We start from the raw sequence: 5,096 nt of genomic DNA, 5'->3' as shown, positions 1-5,096 counted from the left end.
GCGACGGGAGCGCCGGGTTCCAGCGGCCGGAGGGCGCCTTGAGGTCCCCACGGGCAACGACCCCTCTCCCCTGCCGACTCTGTAGCCCCCGGACCCCGGCTCCACCCGCCGACCTCCCTTCTCCCCACCCACCGGCGCCCCCAGCGCGTCCCGACGCGCCGCCCCTCCCCCGGCCGGGTCCTGGCTCCTCCCCTCCCACTCCCAGCCTGGAGGGGTCGAGGCTGGCCCGGAGGTGGGGGGACGGCGGAGACGGTGACGGAGGTCGCTGGTTTCTGGACGACTCGCCGGGGCGGGGGCGGCCCTTGCGTTGGAGAGCAATGGGGGAGTCGTGAGGTGGACTCCAGGATGGGGCCCATTCTGGGGAGGAAGCGGGGACCGCCACCCCCTGCCCGCAGCCCCTGCCCGCCAACCCGGTCACAGGCGGCCCCGGCGGCGCCGGGCCCTGCGCTCCAGGAGAGGTCCCCCCACCCCCACCTCCCGGAGATGGGCGCAGGGTTCGAGGGGGCCGGGTGACACACAGGCCACTTTCCGGAGAAGGCGAGGCCGGGGTTTGGGTCTCCGCACCACGAGTTTCCTTGTCCCAAACCCCAGGCCTTTTGACTTGGCTCGTCCCTCACACATCCCACCCCCACCGAGAGAGCCTCTCCGGGACCCGCAACCCCTCCCCTCGTCCTACCCCTCGGGCGGCGGTTGGGGACCCTCCTGCGCACCCACAGACCGCTGCCTTCTCCCATAAGTGTGCCCTCAGCGTCCCGAGTTGGCCCCGAGTGGTTACACACACGACGCCCCCAGTAAACTGGGGCTCCTCGAAGGCAGGAAAACCCTTCGCGCCCTTGGAGCTGAAAAGCGCGCTCCAACCTGGCGCACGTGCACTTAAACTTCAAAAAATTCAAGACGTGTAGGGCACTTGCTTCATTTTGATTAGGAAGAAATATATAATGCTTATCCTTGCCGTGTGTCAGGCATTACTCTTAGCGCTTTCGAAGTATTTCCTCATTCGATCCTTACTCCATCTATTCTCAAAGGAGGGCGGATGACTCTTGGGGTTTCCCAGTATCCGGACAGTGTCTGTGCGGTTGTGCCTGTTGCCTCGCAGAGACTCACGTGAGAGGCTAGAGGTTCTTCACGTGCTCGAGGGGCAACAGCGTATCACAATAGAGGAACAGGCAGGAGCTGATTGGAGGATCCAGCTTTTGTAACGCGCTGGGCGATGCGGAGGTTTACAGGTAGGTACTTAATGTCTCTGTTCTCGGGACCTTGATGTTTGGGGGGGAAGTTATTTTTATTAAAAAAAAATACTGATGTTAGCCCCGACTGGTGTGGCTCAGTTGGTTGGACAGTTGTCCTGCAAGGCGGAAGGTGGCCGGCTGGATTCCTGGTCAGGGCTTGTGCCTGGGTTGCGGGTTCCGTCCCCTGTCAGAGCTCATACAGCCGATCGATGCTTCTTCCCTCTCTGGCTCCCTCCTTTCCCCTCTCTTGAAAAAAAAAATAAATGAACAAACGTTTAAAAATAAAAAAAACGTGTTATAACGTGTATTTTTAAAATAATCAATGTTAACAAAAATCTGTTTACATTTCTAGTCACAATAGATATCCATAGATGTAAGGCACCTAACAAAATCTCGAGGGGCTTCAATAGTTTTTTTCTTTTTTTAATTAAAAAAAGATTTTATTTATTTTTAGAGAGAGGGGAAGGCAGGGAAAAAGAGAGAAACATCAACGTGCGGTTGCCTCTCACAAGGCCCCAAATGGGGCCCTGGCCCGCAACCCCGGCATGTGCCCTGACTGGGAATCGAACCTGTGCCCCTTCACTTCGCAGGCTGTTACTCAAGCCACGGAGCCACACCAGTCAGGGCTTCAATATTTTTTAAAAGTGCCCTCGGAAAAGGGTTCTAGAGACCAAAAGGTTTGAAAACTGCTGCCTTACAACATCTTCAGAAGTATTATTATCTCTGTTTTGCAAATGAGGAAACTGGGGCACAGAGAGACTCAATCACTCGCCCAAGGCCAGGCAGCTGGGAAGTGCTAACCCACAGGTCAGCGCTTCTGACGGGTCAGATCTGTGCACTGCAGCCCAGCGAGGTGGACAGCCAGGAGCAGCGAGGGGCCTTAGCTTCCTGCAGCCACTGTAACAAATTGCCACCGACTTGGCGACTTAAAACAATAGAAACTTCTCCTCTCCCAGCTCTGGAGGCCACAAGTCTGAAACCGAGGTGTCGGCAGGGCCGAGCTCCCTGGGAAGGCTCCAGGGGACGGGCCTGCCTTGCTCCTTGCAGACTCTGGCTTCCTTGGCTCTGGCTGCACGCTCCAGCCTCTGCCCGACCTCACAGGTGCCCACCACCCCCATGGGCCTGTCTTCTCTGCATCTCCTGTGAGGACACTTGTGACTATCACACTCAGAAAACAGTAACAGCAATGTTTTCATATCAAATGCAGTGTGTTCAAAATGTCAATTGTCTCATATTTTGTAGTTACTTTGGGGTTTAACTCAAGATCCAAATAATATCTGCATATTGCAATTGGTTGATATGTTCCGTAGTCTTTCTTGACCCTCTTTTTTACTCCCTAGCCTCCACATTCGTTTGCTGACGACACAGGATGTCTTTTGTCCTGTAGAGACCCTCAGTCTGGATTTTGCTGATTTCCCTACTGTAAAGTCCTTTATAGTATGTCTGTCTGTTCTCTGCATCTTCTGTAAGCTGGTAGTTGGATCAAGAGATGTGATCTGATTCAAGGTCAGTTTATTTGGCAGTGGTGTGTTTTAGTATTTCCTTTTGGGGGGTGGAATTCATTTTTTTAATGTTTATTTAGATATAAATCACATGCCATAATAGTCTCCCATTTCACGTGTCAAAGTCAGCGTTCTGTAGTCACTCACAAGCTTGTGCAGTCACTACTCTCTAGTTTCAGAATGTTTTTGTCAACCGAACTTAGCAAGGGAGTTTGGATGCTGAGCGGGAGCCACCTCTGGATGTGCGGAGGGCGAAGTGCGGAGGGCACGCGGACCTGGGCCAGAGCAGAGCTGCCGGCAACGAGTGGGGATTAAAGGTCCCTCCACTAGAGGGCCTCTTTCTCCATCCATTCCACACACAGGACATTCCGCCTCTTCTCTCCCTAACAAGGGACTACTAATTAAAGATTATGGGCTTCCTAAGATCTTTAAGAATGAAACGATATGATGTCTGTGAATTGCTTTCAAGTAACCCACTGGGAGGGCGGGATGGCTGGGAATATGAATGGAACGAAGAGTGGCCATTTCGTGAATAAGTGTCCAAGTTGGGGGACGGGACCATAGAAGTTCATCACACTATTCTCCCTTCTTTTTTAATATTAGCAATTTTTCATAATAATTTTTTAAAACACTAAAGACTACAGGCTTGAAGGAGTGCCAAAGTATTAGCTTGCCTGGGATGACCACAGTCTTGCTTCAGCCGTGGATCGGAAAGAGAAGAGGACAAGAGAGATTTGATGCCACCAACAGGAAGAGAAGGTCTGGAGTGGGGGTGAGGAGGAGTGGGTGCTGAGGGCCACCCACAGTCAGGGGCAGGAGGAAGAGCTGTGGTAGGTGACAGACGGTCCCTCACTCTGAGCCAGTTGGCCTGAGTATGTGGCAGAGAGGAGCAGTGATTGTGTGGAAGGAGAAGTCACCGCTTCCTGGAAAATCAGGCCACATGGCCCTGAAAAACCACAGTAGGCTTTGAGAGGCAACTTTGGGCCCCTTGCTGGTGCCATGGGCTGTGCATGGACCGAATGTCTGTGTCTCCCCAAGTGCACAGGTTGAAATCTTAGCCCCCATGTGGTGGAATTTAGAGGTGGGTCCCCACACATGGAATCAGTGTCCTGATACAAGAGACCCCAGAGAGCTGCTGCCGTGGGAGGACACAGCCAAAAGACGGCCCTCACCAGACACTGAGACTGCCAGTGCCTTGATCTTGGACTTCCCAGCTTCCAGAACCACAAGAAATAAATTTCGGAGTTTACAAAGGATCTGGTCTATGGCATTTTTGTTACAGCAGCCCGAGCTAAGATAGGCTATTCTATGAGCACCCCTACTTTACTTAGCCTGTCCCTTGGTCTTGATGCCAAGGACTTACCTGAAATAATTGCCTCACACCCTCTTCTACCCACCCGTTCTCCTGACTTCCTGCGGCTGCTATTCTGACTTCTCGTTCCTCCCCCTCCCCGTCCTCTTCTGCCTCTTCTTTAATTTGATGGACTTGGTATGGCCATGGACAAGTTAGATGTCACGATCACATCTCCAACCACCAGAGATAGCACGAGGTTAATGCTTTGTTACATATTGATTCTACTTGATAGTCACCCTCCCCCAAAGCTATGGAAGATACAATCAGGCTCCCCAAACGCATCTTGGAAAACAGGAAGATCTAACTTTAGCAACGGGATTCTTTAAAGGGCACTGGGTGCGCTCTCTGCGTGTCAACGTCTGTCCCACCTGAAGAGAGGTCACCTGTCACGCCAGTCTGGGTAGGGTCTCCGTTCTGTTACACGAACCTGCCAGGGCTGCTCTGCTTCGACGGTCTCAGTCACCGAAACGCTGGGCTCTTAAGTAAACGTTTCAAGGAAAATAGTTTAAAAGTAATAAAAAAAAATCACCCATTGCTTTTGTATGGGTTCCTTAAGAAAACCTATGAGCTAATGCTTTACGAGAGTGAGGGGAAAAGGGAAGTGAGGCAGGAAAAGAGGAAGAGAGCGAAGTCTGGGTGGCGTGTCTTGGAGTTGGCCCGGCTTCTGGAGAAGGCTGGTCGCTGGGTCTGACAGGTGTGTCTGGGAGCGTGTATGAAGACTCCGAGTCTCAGAGCTGCCCAGCAGCATGGAGGGCAGACTAGAAGGTTAGGATACATGGGGGAAGGTGAGCAATTTACCTGCCCTCTCCTAAGTCCTCCCCGCGGGCCACTACCCTCCGCCCATCTCCAGGAGGGCCCGTAATCCCCTGGGTGGGTTCTGGTGCTGAGATGCTGCAGCCTTTGCTCCCGTGGTCTGAGAGCATCAGACACGTCAGAAGCTGAGGAGACTGTGGCACCAGCCACGGGGACGGATACCTACAAGTGGAATGTCTGGGCCATGCCAGAAGTGGG

General features: G+C 53.0%; 1 long non-coding RNA gene across 2 annotated transcripts; it reads left to right on the top strand.

Annotated features, from left to right (window-relative positions):
- The first annotated feature begins 102 nt into the window (after nt 1-102).
- LOC123480385 (uncharacterized) lies at nt 103-3,955 on the top strand. 2 transcript variants are annotated; one of them, XR_008427264.1, is made up of 3 exons: nt 103-1,226; nt 2,570-3,503; nt 3,770-3,955. It is a non-coding gene; the product is annotated as an uncharacterized lncRNA (long non-coding RNA). The 2 variants fall into 2 exon arrangements; XR_006656372.2 differs by having other exon boundaries at nt 2,570-2,735; nt 2,905-3,940.
- Nucleotides 3,956-5,096: the final 1,141 nt, after the last annotated feature.

This window comes from Desmodus rotundus, chromosome 7 (assembly GCF_022682495.2).
Source record: "Desmodus rotundus isolate HL8 chromosome 7, HLdesRot8A.1, whole genome shotgun sequence".
NCBI lineage: Eukaryota > Metazoa > Chordata > Mammalia > Chiroptera > Phyllostomidae > Desmodus > Desmodus rotundus.
Note: the sequence above shows the minus strand (reverse complement) of the source record. Positions and strands in the feature narration are given on the sequence as shown.